This window comes from Hypanus sabinus, chromosome 17 (assembly GCF_030144855.1).
Source record: "Hypanus sabinus isolate sHypSab1 chromosome 17, sHypSab1.hap1, whole genome shotgun sequence".
Taxonomy (NCBI): Eukaryota; Metazoa; Chordata; class Chondrichthyes; order Myliobatiformes; family Dasyatidae; genus Hypanus; species Hypanus sabinus.
In genome coordinates this window covers 69,820,872-69,836,879 of record NC_082722.1, presented here as the reverse complement: position 1 = coordinate 69,836,879, position 16,008 = coordinate 69,820,872, and positions in this window count along the sequence as shown.

Sequence of the window (16,008 nt, the reverse complement as noted above, 5' to 3'; positions counted from 1 at the left end):
TTTCCTGAAGAAGGGTCTTGGCCCACAACGTCAACTGTTTGTTCTTCTCCATGGATGTTGCCTGTCCCTCCAGCATTTTGTGTGTGTTGCTCTGGATTTCCACCATCTGCAGAATCTCTTGTGTTTATAAGTGCCAATTCTTCTATTATTCCTTTGGAGATAATTGGATTATTAGATCGTCCTGACTGAGGACAAGCGATATTCTTGGAGTTTACCAGCTCCTTATTGGTACTGGGGGAAATGAAATCTTTAATTCCAGTCTGACTCTTGAATGCGGAGTGGTGAGTCTTTTGAAGGCACAGTTAACAGCTGCTGAAATCATTAAAGTTGGGTTCAGCAAGGTGTGAGCAAAAGCATCTGTGACTAATTGTTCACTGTTGAGTAGATCCTTGAGGTTTAATCTGCTCTGAACATGATAATTGCTTGTTAAATTGCTTTCAAATGTTTCTGATATTTCATAGCACAGCACCTAGTCTTTTACCTGTTGAGTCTCCTTGAAGCTGAATTAAAAACAGCTCCTCTGCCTTTAATCTCCTGCTTAGTCTGTTTTGGTTTTCTGGAGGATGATGGGGCTACTAAAGAATAGGATCATCGAACCAGTGTATAGAGGAATCATTTATAGAAATAAAATACTTGTTAGTTTGTTTCTAGCAGGCCGTGATATTAAGAGGCTTCCTGTGCATAGAATGAAAGGCTCCTCATGATGAAAATGTTTGATATAATATTTGAGTAATATAGTTATAGCTTTCAGTGAGTTTCTTTCTTCTCTGACCTAGCAACTCCCTTTTTTTAAAAAGACGAGTTTTATTTGTCACATGTACATCGAAACACACAGTGAAGTGTGTGATGCACCATGAATAACTCTGAGACGTGGGTTAAGGTAGGCTTTTATTGGCTGGAAGAAAGCACAAGCAGCAAGTGACCATCACACAACATCCTGGAGACTGAAGAAGGGTCTGTGACTCCAATCGCCTTTATACTGGGGTCTGTGGGAGGAGCCACAGGAGCAGTCAGTGGGGTGGCATGTCCAGACAGGTATATGTAGTTCACCACAGTGTGTAATTTGCATTAATGGGCAACACAATTCGAGGATGTGTTGGGGGCAATGCACACGTGTCACCATGTTTCCAGCACCAACATAGCATGCCCACAACTTGCTAATCTTAACCTGCACTTCTTTGGAATGTGGGAGGAAACCAGAACACTTCAAGGAAACCCACAAAGTCACGGAGAAAGTGAACAAACATGAGGAAATCTGCAGATGCTAGAAATTCAAACAACAACACACACTAAATGCTGGTGGAACTCAGCAGGCCAGGCAGCATCTATAGGGAGAAGCGCTGTCGACGTTTCGGGCTGAGACCCTTCGTCAGGACTAACCGAAAGGAACGATAGTAAGAGATTTGAAAGTAGTGGGGGGAGGGGGAAATACGAAATGATAGGAGAAGACCGGAGGGGGTGGGGTGAAGCTAAGAGCTGGAAAGGTGATTGGCAAAAGTGATACAGAGCTGGAGAAGGGAAAGGATCATGGGACGGGAAGCCTCAGGAGAAAGAAAGGGGGGGGGGAACACTAGAGGGAGGTGGAGAACAGGCAAACAACTAAAGAGCTGCCGTCCCATGATCCTTTCCATTCTCCAGTTTCACCCCACCCCCTCCGGTCTTCTCCTATCATTTCGCATTTCCCCCTCCCCCCACTACTTTCAAATCTCTTACTATCGTTCCTTTTGGTTAGTCCTGACGAAGGGTCTCAGCCCGAAACGTCGACAGCGCTTCTCCCTATAGATGCTGCCTGGCCTGCTCTGTTCCACCAGCATTTTGTGTGTGTTGTTGTGAGAAAATGAACAAGCTCTTTACAAACAGCGTGAATTAAACCTGGAACCACCGGTGCTATAAAACATTATGCTAACCACTGCACAACCATGTAGCCCCTAAAGTTGTGAGCTGTATTTTCCTCAGATGCTCAGTTCATCCGAAACAAGGCCCCTCATCTCCTGTACTTGTTTATTGGCTTATAATCACCACATGTTCTGAGATAACAAGAAAAGTTTCTGGTTCCATGCCATCCAGACTCATCATACCTTACATAACTACACGAGGTGGTATGAAGGAAAATTGGCTCACATTGTGCAATGGCTTGCATCTAAAATTCTTACCTTTGTTTTCAATTCCTTCCATGACTTTACCTCTTTCTCTGTTTCAAAGTCAAAGTGAAATCTATAACAAATGTACAGTATGTGCATGTTACCATATATACACTGAGATTTGTTTTCTTTATAGGAAAAGAAAGAAATAAAGCTATACATAAACAAAAACATGACAACCAGGTAAGCAAATTGTGCAGGGAAAAACATAAAACATACTGAGAACATGAGTTGTTGAGTCCTTGAAAGTGAGCCTGTAGTTTGCTGGAATCAGTCCAGTGTTGAGGTGAGCAAAGTTATCCACACTGGTTGAGAACCTGATGGTTGAATGGCGATAACTGTTCCTGAATCTGGTGGTGTGGGACCAAAGGCTCATGTACTTCCTTCTTGATTGTAGTTCACAGCTCAAAGTCAAATTTATTATCAGAGTACATACATGTCACCACATACCACCCTGAGATTCTTTTTCTTAACAAAATCTAGAGCAGCAAGAAGAGAGCCTGGCGGGATGGACAGAATATAGTGCCTATAAGATCCCTTTGAGCGCTCTCAAGTGTCCTTCCTTGGTTGCTGTGGCAATACATACAAAGTCTTTCTTTCATACACTGTCAACAGAGCAGTCTAACTTCAGGCCCATTATGAAAAGGGACTAATGATATTGAGTAATTTTGTGCATTAACACAGGTGATTGAGAAGGGATGCGCTCAGACCGATGGTTTGAGATGTGTCTATTTTAATGCAAGGAATATTATTGATGCACCATCAATAACTCTGAGACGTGGGTTAAGGTAGGCTTTTATTGGCTGGAAGAAAGCACAAGCAGCAAGTGACCACCACACTGCATCCTGGAGACTGAGGAAGGGTCTGTGGCTCCAATCGCCTTTATACAGGGGTCTGTGGGAGGAGCCACAGGAGCAGTCAGCAGGGGGCGTGTCCAGACAGGTATATGTAGTTCACCACAGTTATGAACAAAGCAGATGAGCTTAGAGCGTGGATCAGTACTTGGAGCTATGATGTTGTGGCCATTACAGAGACTTGGATGTCTCAGGGGCAGGAACAGTTACTTGGTGTGCCAGGCTTTAGATGTTTCAGAAAGGATAGGGAGAGAGTTAAAAGAGGTGGGGGGTGTCGCACTGTTGATCAGAGATAGTGTCATGGCTGCAGAAAAGGAGGAAGACATGGAGGGAATGTCTATAGAATCTCTGTGAGTGGAAGTTAGGAATAGGAAGGGGTCAATAAATCTACTGGGTGTTTTTTATAGACCACCCAGTAGTAACAGGGACATTGAGGAGCAGATAGGGAGACAGACTCTGGAAAGCAGGGTGCAGTGCTGTGCCGGAGCTCACTAGAGTGCTGTTTCGGCACCTCTGTAAAATAAACAAGCGGGGAATTTAACAGCGGCCGCATGTTAAATAGAGGGAACTTTATGGAAGTGGGGTTTGGGGAGACGGTTGATGGCTGGAGGGGAAAATACCACTAACAGCATTAGGATACTTGATCGTTTTGGGTGAAATCCTGGAGCTGTGAAATACCCTCTGTTTTGTGTTTTGTGAAAACTGTTTTGTGAAATTCCGCCTCGCTCGACCCATTGTCCCAGCATATCCTGCAGTAGCCTCCCGCCATTTCACAGATCCTTAGTCTCTCTCGTGCACTTGTTGTTTGAGCACTGTTCGCTGAGAAAGTAAAGATCTTAGCTCTTTTGAAAAGTGGCATGTCGCTTGCCGAAGTGGGCCGTAAGGTCGGTAAGAACGAATCGAGCATTCGCACAATAAAGCAGAAAGAAGCTGAAATTCGTGGAAGTGTTCGTGTGACCCTCACAATGGGAAAAATGGTCTCTCTGGTTCGTGATAAAGTGCTTGCAAAGACTGAGAAAGCATTAAGTGTGTGGCTAGAGGACATGTCAGAGAAGCATATCCCTGTTGATGGCAAAATTATGAGTGCAAAAGCACTTAGCCTCTATAAGCACGATTGTGAGGGGGTTGAGGAGAGTGAGAGGAAGTTTAAGGCTAGTAAGGGATGGCTGGCGAGCTATGTAAAGCACTACAGCCAGAAGAACTTAAAGATCCCGGGAGAATTGGCATGGCAGGTGTACCATGTATCCTATTATGGAGCCGATCGAAGTACACGCTTGAAGTCTCTCAAAAAAAAATTGTTGTTCACAAACTATCAAAAGCTCACACTGCTGCTCTAAGTATTGAAAATATAGCTGGTGAAGATGCTCTTGGAAAATTATGTGACACCATGAATGCTTTACATCTGAAGGCAACTTGTTCAATTTTTCGTTCTACTTATTATTTAGCTCAGAATGATAGAACATACTCTGATCACTTTGGCTTATAGGAACTTAAAAAAAAATATGGTATTGACATTGGAATTGGATTGCATTCCTGCACTAGTACTACAGAGATCACATAGCCTTTAATATGAAAAAGAAAATTTGCCAGCATATCAAGTAAATAAATGGCATATTTTCTATTCTCACTGATGAATCAACAAGCCTAAGCATTAAGATTGCCCTAATAGTTTCTTTGAAATGTGAAAGTGATAAGGAAGGTGATCCCCATTTTATGTTTTTAGATCTAATTGAACTGCCTGATCAGAAAGCTGCAACTATCTCAATAACCATGAGTTTGATGACTCTTACTTGAAACAGAACCTTGCAGCATTTGCTAGTGATGGGGTGAGTGTGATGCTTGATGTCAAATCTGGTGTTGCTACAATTCTCAAGGAAGATTACCCTGATGTGATAATCTGGCATCGTCTTAATCACAGATTAGAACTTGTGGTAGGTGATTCGGTGAGAGAAGTTCATGGAATAAATCATTTTCAATTATTTATGGACAAATTGTACTCTGTTTACAGTAGTGTAGTTCACCACACGAGTACTCACGGTTCCCCTTTGCCATCCCCTGCCCCGACACCACTACCACGTCCGTCATAAAAGCCCTGCGCCAGCTCTTCACTCTGTTCGGATATCCCTGCTATATCCACAGTGATAGATGGTCCTCCTTTATGAGTGACGAGCTGCGCCAGTACCTGCTAGCTAGGGGAATTGCTACTAGTCGGACCACGAGATATAATCCCCGGGGAAATGGACAGGTGGAGAGGGAGAATGCCACAGTGTGGAAGGCCACACTTTTAGCCCTTAAGTCAAAAGGATTGCCGGTCTCTCAATGGCAGGAGGTCCTCCCTGAGGCACTCCACTCTATCCGCTCCCTGTTATGTACGTCCACCAATGCCACCCCTCACGAGCACCTATTCTCTTTTCCCAGGAAGTCTGCCACTGGGATCATCCTACCAGCTTGGCTGACGTCCCCAGGGCCCGTGCTGTTCTGGAAACATGTGAGGAGTAATAAATACTCCTCGCTGGTCGAGAGGGTTCACCTTCTACATGCCAACTTCTACATTCTACCAGTATACCTACGTGGTCTTACCTGATGGGCGGGAGGACACGGTCTCTGTCCGTGACCTGGCGCCCGCAGGAGCAGCAGATCACTACCACGAACACTCCACGGTAACTATGAACCCCATACCCGAGGTGACACCGCGCACACCAAGCCCTACACAGACTCCTCATGACACTCCTATACCGGGCGTCTTGTACGCGTATATACCAGGCACCTTGCACATGCGTGAGGGATCACTGACGCCCAGTGGGCTGACACCTCCAGTCAGGCCGGAACCAACACAACCTCCGTCTCCGGTGCAATCACCACCTGCACCTGTGCAATCACAGCTGGTGCTACGTAGATCACAGCGACTGATTCGACCACTTGATAGACTTAACCTGTAAGTATACTTGTAAGAAACTTCGCCACATGGGGAATCTCTTTTAAAAAGGGGGGGGGTGAATGTGGTGAACTACATATACCTGTCTGGACACGCCCCCTGCTGACTGCTCCTGTGGCTCCTCCCACAGACCCCGGTATAAAGGCAATTGAGGTCTGAGCCCGGCCTCTCTGTCTCCAGGACGTAGTATGGTGGTCAACCACTGCTTGTTCCTTCTTCCAGTCAATAAAAGCCAGTATCTCGTGTTACGAAATCCCGTAACTGGATCACTTACCAGCAAAGATAGAGAGGTCCGTTGAAGTCTGATGATACTATTTTTAAAAGTCTTTATTTATGAAGGGGCACAAAAATAAGATTAATACAAACATTCAGATAATATACGTCGTCACTACTCAATCTAAAAGCACGGGTCTAATAATAACCATCAATAAGAAACAGCTCGATCGTTTGTCTAGGGGATAATACATTGTCCGATGGAAATATAAAAGTCACTCAGTTCCTGCAGGCTTCAGCCTTTTGGGGACTGCTGGGTTTTCACTTGTTGGAGAGAGAGAGAGATTGGTGAGAAAAGAAACTTGCCCGGGTCTTTTATGAAGCAAATCCATTGAATCAGGGGAGCAGGCTTCCCTGTTGTTAGCTAAAAGCTGGTTTCCGTGGTTCCAGCCACCGATTCCAGCAGCGGAATCGAACGCACGTGGCTACCTTCAAATGGCTTCCCGCTACTATGGGATTTCTTCTGGTACGTCTCAAGGGGTTGTTCCCCCAGACCCTCTTTTATACTTCCTCACGGGGTCTCAGATGTCAATCAGGTTGGGATGATGCAATCTCTCTCTCAACCAGCCCACTTTGCCCGAGGGCTTGCACGTAGCATAGTCCCCAATCCACAAACGTGGTCTCCAGGAGACAATGGTCAATGTCGCATTATTTTGCATCGTGGTGGAACGAGGTATTCGGCACGTCTCTCTCTCTCCCATTTCCTGGGTCTACTGACTCCCCCTCAACTAGTGCTCTTGCGATTCTCACAAAGGAGGGGGCTGCGGACATAACACTCGCCTTTACGTCTCAGAGAGGGTTATTGATGGTGCATCAAGTAGATCACCTCTAAATCAAAAGGAACTGTCTGAATGTGCCCCTCAACTAGAACAACAAATTTGCAAAATAGGCCGTGTTCTGGGCACCAGGTGGGTAACTAGCTCGTTTTGAACAATTTCAGCACTGTGTTTTCATTTTGAAAAATAAATGAAGGATAAAACAAGATTTGGGAGTGACAGAAAAACCTATGAAGGTCTGTTCAACAGACTCTCTTCAGAACAGTTTCTATTGGACTTAGCTCTAAAGTAATCGCCTTGTATGAGCTTTGTTTACTGTCAGAGCGTTTACAGAAATGCACTACTATGCAGACAAACTGGAGCATAAGATCACTGCATGCACTGAAAGATCAACCTGGTACAAAAACTCCAGAAGCTCAAGAGGCAGTTGAAAAGGGGAAGTTTGGAGAGATTACCTTATCAAGCAACAAGAAAATAGTCTCCATTAATTATCTACAGTTTCTTCGTAGTCCTATAAACAATTTGCAGCACCATATGTTCATGGCAACATTTTGAAAGGTTCTCAAACTTCTAAACCTCAAAGTATGTATAAATCCCTGCTAAATGAAATGTGTGTCCTTAATAAAGATAACTGGCCTGCTGAAATACCGCTTAATTATGGAGAAGCTACAATATCATCTCTCTGTAAGAGGTTAAAGCTTTCTTCCTCCTCTGTAATAAATGCCTTCAGAGATTATGTGAAGGATCGTGGATGCCACATCCCCCAAGATTTACACCCATTACTGAGCTGTTCACGAGTTACTCCTATTGGTACTGCTGAGTGTGAGAGAGGATTCAGTCACATGAACTTGATAATAACAACACGCTCAGGAATTCTCATAAATCACATATCAACACTTACGTTTGTTAAGCTACATGGACCTCCTCTAGTTCAGTGGAATCATGGATGTGGTACCACAGATCAGCAGATGACACCAGTACAAGAGCTGCTTCAGACTCCCGAACACATATTACATCTGACCCTTTGTGGAAATTATTCTGAAACTTTTCATTGGTGGCATTTGATAAGTAGGTAATTATTTTTAAATTGGAAAAAGACATGATTACCGTCTTTTTTTTTACTGGCTTGATAATTATATTTATGGTCATCAGTGAGTGCAACCATACAATACTTAGTCATATTATTAAATTAAGTATTATATGTTTTATTGTACCAGTTATACACTGAAATGTAGTGATAGGTTATAATCTTGTTAATGTCTTAACTATCACTGTATTTCTGTGGAGCTCTGGAATTCATATATTCCTTTCATCTTGGTTTAGTGCTTGACATAAGAAGCCCTATTCATTTACATATGTCACACCCAATTTGTGTACCTGCTCATTATATGAATGGGGCAAGGAAGTTGCCCAGTACATGAAATGAGCAGGTACACAAATTGGGTGTGACATATATATAGAGAGAGTGGATATAGGAAAAGGCAAGCATTTTGTAAGTTGTAGCACCTAAAAAATTAGCTCTGTACCCCTGCTAGAAAGGTGTAATAATAACAGGGTTGTTGTGGTGGGAGATTTTAATTTCCCAAATATCGATTAGCATGTCTTGAGAGCGAGGAGTTCAGATGGAGTGGAGTTTATGAGGCGTGTTCAAGAAGATTTCTTGACACAATATGTAGATAAGCCTACAAGAGGAGAGGCTGTAATTGATCTGGTATTGGGAAATGAACCTGTTCAGGTGTCAGATCTCTCAGTGGGAGAGCATTTTAGAGATAGTGATCACAATTCTATCTCCTTTACCATAGCATTGGAGAGGGATAGGAACAGACAAATTAGGAAAGTGTTTAATTGGAGTAAGGGAAAATATGAAGCTATCAGGCAGGAACTTGGAAGCATAAATTGGGAATAGGTGTTCTCAGGGAAATGTACTGAAGAAATGTGGCAAATGTTCAGGGGATATTTGCATAGAGTTCTGCATAGATACATTCTAATAAGAAAGGGAAAGGATGGTAGAGTACAGGGACCCTGGTGTACAAAGGCTGTACAGGGCCACCTCCTTTAGTACCCTAGGATGCAGACCATCTGGACCTAGGGATTTGTCAGCCTTCAGTCCCATCAGTCTTCTCATCACCGTTTCCTTCCTAATGTCAATCTGTTTTATTTCCTCTGTTACCCTATGTCCTTGGCCCATCCATACATCTGGGAGATTGCTTGTGTCTTCCTTAGTGAAAACAATTCTAAAGTACTCATTAAATTCTTCTGCCATTTCTCTGTTTCCCATAACAATTTCACCCAATTCATTCTTCAAGGACCCAACATTGTTCTTAACTATCTTCTTTCACTTCACATACCTACAAAAGCTTTTGCTATCTTCCTTTATATTCCTGGCTAGCTTGCATTTGTACCTCGTTTTTTCTCCCTGTATTGTCTTTTTAGTTAAGTTCTGTTGTTTCTTAAAAACTTCCCAATCATCTGTCCTCCCACTCACCTTAGCTCTGTCATACTTCCTTTTTTTTAATGCTATGCAATTTCTGACTTCCTTTGTCAACCACTGTGGCCCCTTCCCCCTCTTTGAATCCTTCCTTCTCTGGGGGATAGCCCAGGAAATTATAGTCCAGTGAGTCTTACTTCAGTAGTTGGTAAGTTGATGGAGAAGATCCTGAAGGGCAGGATTTATGAACATTTGGAGATCCATAATATGATTAGGAATAGTCAGCATGGCTTTGTGAAGGGTAAGTTTTGCAGTACGAGCCTGATTGCAATTTTTGCAGATGTAACTAAACTCATTGATGAAGGTAGGGCAGTAGATGTAGTGTATATGGATTTCAGCAAGGCATTTGACAAGGTACCCCATGCAAGGCTTATTGAGAAAGTAAGCAGGCATGGGATCCAAGGGGACATTGCTTTGTGGATCCAGAACTGGCTTGTCCACAGAAGGCAAAGAGTGGCTGTAGATGAATCATATTCGGCAAGGAGGTCGGTATCCAGTGGTGTGCCTGAGGGATCTGTTCTGGCACACTTACTCTTCATGATTTTTATAAATGATTTGGATGAGGAAGTGGAGGGATGGGTTAGTAAATTTGCTGATGACACAAACGTTGGAAATATTGTGAATTGTTTAGAGGGCTGTCAGGGGTTACAGCAGGAGTCTGATAGGATGCAAATCTGGGCTGAGAAGTGGCAGTTGGAGTGTGAGGTGGTTCATTTCAGTAGGTCAGATACGATGGCAGAATATGGTATTAATGGTAGGACTCTTGACAGTGTGGAGGATCAGAGGGATCTTGAGGTCCGAGTACATAGGACACTCAAAGCTGCTGTGCAGGTTGAGTCTTGGTTAAGAAAGCGTACGGTGCATTGGACTTCATCAATCATGACACTGAGTTTAGTGAGGTAGTGTTGTTGCTATATAGGACCTGGTCAGACCCCACTTGGAGTACTGTGCTCGGTTCTGGTCGCCTCAGTAAAGGAAGGATGTGGAAACCATAGAAAGGGTGCGGAGGAGATTTACAAGGATGTTGCCTGGATTAGGGAGTATGCCTTAGGAGAATAGGTTGAGTGAACTCTGCTGTTTTTCCTTTGCGTGATGGAGGGTGAGAGGTGACCTGAAAGAAATGTATCAGACGATGAGAGGCATTGATAATGTGGATAGTCAGAGGCTTTGTCCCAGGACTGTAAGTGCTAGCACGAGAGGGCACAGTTTTAAGGTGCTTGGAAGCTGGTACAGAGGAGAAGTCAGGGGTCAGTTTTTTGCACAGAGATTGGTGTGTGCACTGTCAGCGATGGTGGTGGAGACGGATACCATAGGGTCCTTTAAGAGAATCCTGGACAGGTACAGGGACCTTAGAAAAGTAGAGGGCTATGGGTAAGGTCCTGTCTTGTGTTGTAGGCTTTCTACGTTTTTTCTATGTTTCTGAGTCTCTTGGTCATCTGCTCCATACTGAGGTGGGAACTGATCATAGGATCATGCAAACTTCTCTTAAATATTGCATTTTAACCCACACCAACACTTCCGCTGGCAGCTTGTTCCACACTTGCATACCCTCTGAGTAGAAAAGCTACCCCTCATGTTTCTCTCAAACGTTTCACCTTTTACCCTATCCATACCCCTCATAATTTTAAATACCTTTATCAAATCTCCCCTCGTTCTCATACTGAACAAGGAATAACGTCATAATCCGTTCAATCTTTCTCTCTAACTCATGTCCTCAAGCTTCAGTAACATTCTTGTAAATTTTCAAAAGTCAAGATTGTTTATTGTCATTCGTCAGTGCACAAGTGTAGAAGTGAACAAACTTGGAGAAAAAGAGAACTGGATCTGATGCAGAATCAAAAAAAAATATTAGCATTAAGAGCACAAAAAATACAATAAGGGTGTCTTGGTAGCATGGTGGTTAGCACAAAGATTTACAGTATCAGCGACTGCGGTTCAATTCCCACCACTGCCTGTAAGTAGTTTGTATGTTCTTCCCGTGACTGCATGGGGTTCCACTGGGTGCTCCAGTTTCCTCACACAGTCCAATTACATAGTGATCGGGAGGTGAACTGGTCATTGTAAATTGTTCCGTGATTAGGTTGTTGTTAAAACGGTACAGCACGGCTCGACAGCCAGAATGGCCTATTCAGCACTGTCTTGCAATGAAAAAATAAAATGCATAAGATTAGCTTATATATTTTCTCTGCACACTTCTTGAGTGAGGGTTTTGACTGGAAATGTCGGCAATTCCTTTTCTCCCTCTGATGCTGCACAATCTGCTTTCCAGCAGATTATCTGTTGCTCCAGACCCAGCATCAGCAGTCTCTTGTGTCCTCGTGTTTTCTGATGGGTTCTGACAAAAGGCCTTGGAGCTCTCTTACAGATACTCTCATCTCAGGTGGAGACGAGAGTGCACACAGGAGCGAGATATGCTAACTAGTGGCATGGTGTTGTAGCAACCACCTTGCACTCAATGTCAGTTAGACAAAAGAGCTGATTGTGGACTTCTGGAAGGGTAAGACGAGGGAACACATACCAATCCTCATAGAGGGATCAGAAGTGGAGAGAGTGAGCAGCTTCAAGTTCCTGGGTGTCATGATCTCTGAGGATCTAACCTGGTCCCAACATATCGATGCAGTTATAAAGAAGGCAAGACAGCGACTATACTTCATTAGAAGAGATTTGGTATGTCAACAAATGTATCCAAAAACTTCTGTAGATATATTGTGGAGAGCATTCTAGCAGGCTGGTATGGGGGTGGGGGTTGGGGCTACTGCACAGGGCCAAAAGAAGCTGCAGTGGATTGTAAATTTAGTCGGTTCCATCTTGGGCACAAGCCTACAAAATATCCAGGACATCTTCAAGGTAGTATCCATTATTAAGGACCTCCAGCACCCAAGACATGTCCTTTTCTCACTGTTACCATCAGATAAGAGGTACAGAAGCCTGAAAGCACACACTTAGCAATTCAGGAACAGCTTCTTCCCCACCGCCATCCGATTCCTAAATGGACATTGAACCAGTGGACACTACCTCATTTTTGTAATATATATTATTTCTGTTTTTTTGTGTGAATTTTAATCTACTCAATATATGTACACAGTAATTGATTTACTTTTTTATTATTATTTTTCTTCTGATCTATGTATTACATTGAACTGCTGCTGCTAAGTTAACAAATTTCACGACGCATGCCGGTGATAATAAACCTGATTCTGATTATGATACTTTTTGCTTAGTTGAATGTTCTCAACATTTTCTATGTTTTTCATTAATCCCTACAGGACTATTCCTTCTTGGTCTTGACTCCTATCATTGCTTCTCTTTCAGTTTCTGAGTACATTTTGTTTATGTGCATGTTAAATATACAGGAGAAAAGCAAACTGCTACAACCTTATACCGCTTAACTTGGCAATTGCAGTTTTGTGCGTGTACAATGAACCACAAATATCAAATACTGCGAACATAAGTCCACAAACATAGACAAATCGTATCCGTTAGAAATGTTTGCCAAGCTGAGGAATGCTGTTGCTGTGGCCATTTTCATCTCTGAACCCATGACAAACACTCATTTCTTGCACAAGTACACATCAGGAGATGTCAGGCAAACCCCTCCTCCACTTCAGCCTCTTCGTGTTTTTCTCTGACCCAATACGGATTTTTCCATTTTCATTTTTCATTTCCTCCACTGGCCTTCACTGTGGTTTCTTTGGGAGTGATAGGCTATTGAATGCCAACTTGAGCATGGATTTTTACTGTAGCCTTGTGTTGAGTCTGTGGCTAGATTCAATACACATGGGTTTCCAGGAGAGAGGAGGCTTTTATCCTAATGCTTTTGGCTGGATTTGAACCCAGCCTCCACATTGAAAGGACGCTGTGCTAACTCACAACATCACCCCATTCTCATTGCATGCTCTGTTTTAGCCGCTGAAATTGACACTACCTTCATTGTGTAGACATCGTCTCCAAGTCAGCATGACTTCCTTAAGGGAAAATCTTGCCTGAAAAATCTGTTGGATGTTGTGTACTTGGATTTTCAGAAGGATTTTCACAAGTTGTCACATATGAAGCTGCTTAACAGGTTAAGAGCTTATGGTATTACAGGAAAGATGCTAGCATGGATCGAGCATTGGCTGATGGGCAGGAAGGAAAGAGTGAGAATAAATGGATCATTTCTGATTGGCTGTCAGTGACTAGAGATGTTCTACAGGGGTCTGTGTTGGGACCACTTCTTTTTACATTATATGTCAATAATTTGGACGATGGAATTGAATCATAGAATCGAAGAATCATAGATGTCAACAGCACATTACAGGCCCTTTGGCCCACAATGTCATGCCAACCATGTAACCTGCTCTAGAAACTGCCTAGAATTTCCCTTCCACATAGCCCTCTATTTTTATAAGCTCCATGTATCAATCTAAGAGACTCTTAAAACACCCCACTCTATCTGCCTCTACCACTGTTGCTTGCAGTGTATTCCACACACCCACTACTCTCTGTGAAAAAAACATATCTCTGACACCTCCTCTGTACCAGCTTCCAAGTACTTTAAAATTATTCCTCCTCGTGTTAGCCATTTCAGCCCTGGCAAGAAGCCTCTGGCTATCCACACGATCAATGCCTCAAGCAAATTGAAGGCTTTGCAGCCAAGTTTGCAGATAATACAAAGATAGGTGGAAGAGCAAGTAGTGTTGAGGAAGCAGAAGTCTGCAGAAGGAGACTGATTAGGAGAATGGGCAAAGAAGTGGCAGATGGAATGCTGTGTAGGGAAGGGTACTGTCTTGCACTTCGGCAGAAGAAATAAAAGCTTAGATTATTTTCTAAATGGAGAGAAAATTCAAAAATCTGTGGTGAAAGGGGACTTGGGAGTGCTTGTGCAAGATTCCTTAAAGGTTAATTTGCAGTTTGAATGGGTTGTGAGGAAGGTAAATGTAATGTTAGTATTCATTTTGAGAGGACTAGACTATAAAGGTAAGAATGTGATGTTGAGACTTTATAAAACACTGGCAAGGAGTATTTGGAGTATTATGAGCAGCTTGCGGCTCTATATCTTAGAAAGGATGTGCTGAAACTGGAGAGGATTCAAAGGAGGTTTACGAAAATGATTCTGGGATTGAAAGGCATGTCATATGAGGTGTTTTTGATGCCTCTGGGCCTGTCCTCACTGGAATTCAGAAAAATGAGGGGGAATCTCATTCAAACCTATTGAATATTGAAAGGCCTTGATAGAGTGGATGTCGCGACGGTGTTCCCAATAGTGGACACAGCCTGAGAATAGAGGGACGTCAACTTAGAATGGAGATGAGAAGGTATTTCTTTAGCTAGAGAGTAGTGAGTCTGTGGAATTCATTTTCACAGGTAGCTGTGGAGGCCAAGTCATTGGGTATATTTAAGATAGAAGTTGATAGATTCTTGATTAGTCAGAGTATGAAGGGTTATGGGAAGAAGGCAGAAGATTGAGGGAAATGGATCAGCATGATGAAATGGCAGAGCAGACCTGATGGGCCAAATGGCCTAATTCTACTCGTATATCTTATGGTCCTATGGGTGTCGTTGCAGCAAAGCCTAGTGGCTTTGAGACCAGTTGCTGAACTGCCTTTGAAACACTATCACCTCATCAGCAACAATTGATCATAAAAACACACACATGCACACACACAAAGATGAACAAACAAATGTTCCAAAGAGTAAAGACCAGCTCCTGACTTCTGTTCCTTCTTCTCAGTTACCTCTGAATATGTTTCGGCTGATGTCATCTTTCCTGATGAAATTCCCATCTTGAAGTGGTTAAAGTGGTAAGATAGCGTGTAGCATCTGTTCAGGTATGCCGGATACTGTGAAGCCACAGATGGGTTGCACATGTTGCCTGAAGAACTGAACTGTATTTCCCTGGACGTCCCAGTCAGCTCCGGTTACAAATGCACAGCAGGCCACTTGCAGGGAATTTCATCACAGACAGAGAAAGCTAGAAGGAACACACGCACTAAACTGATTTAACCATTTTAAGATGATAAAGTAACAATCTTTTCTTCAAGTTATTGTTTGCTTATTATTAGGTGTCTGAGCCACGAAATCAAAGAGTGTGATATTTTAAATGCTAGATGCTGCAGCCTTTAAGCCATTATACTTGAACTCAAAGACTTCAGCCTCAGTGCCTTTAGATTAAGTACTTGAGGAGAAATTGCATCTGAGGCAGGGTGTTGGTAATAGGTAGTGAGTGGTAAACATACAAACATAGAAAATAGGTGCAGGAGTAGGCCATTCAGCCCGTCGAGCCTGCACTGCCATTCAGTATGATCATGGCTGATCATCCAACTCAAAACCCTGTACCTGCTTTCTCTCCATAACCTCTGATCCCTTTAGCCACAAGGGCCATATCTAACTTCCTCTTAAATATAGCCAAGGATCATTACACAATGCACTGAACTACAAAATAAACCTCTACCAAATATTCTCTTAACTCTTATCCTTTGATTATGTGAAATATTTTTAATATACATGCAGTGGCTGCATTAAAGTGAATATCTGATCAGCCAATTATGTGGCAGCAACTCAA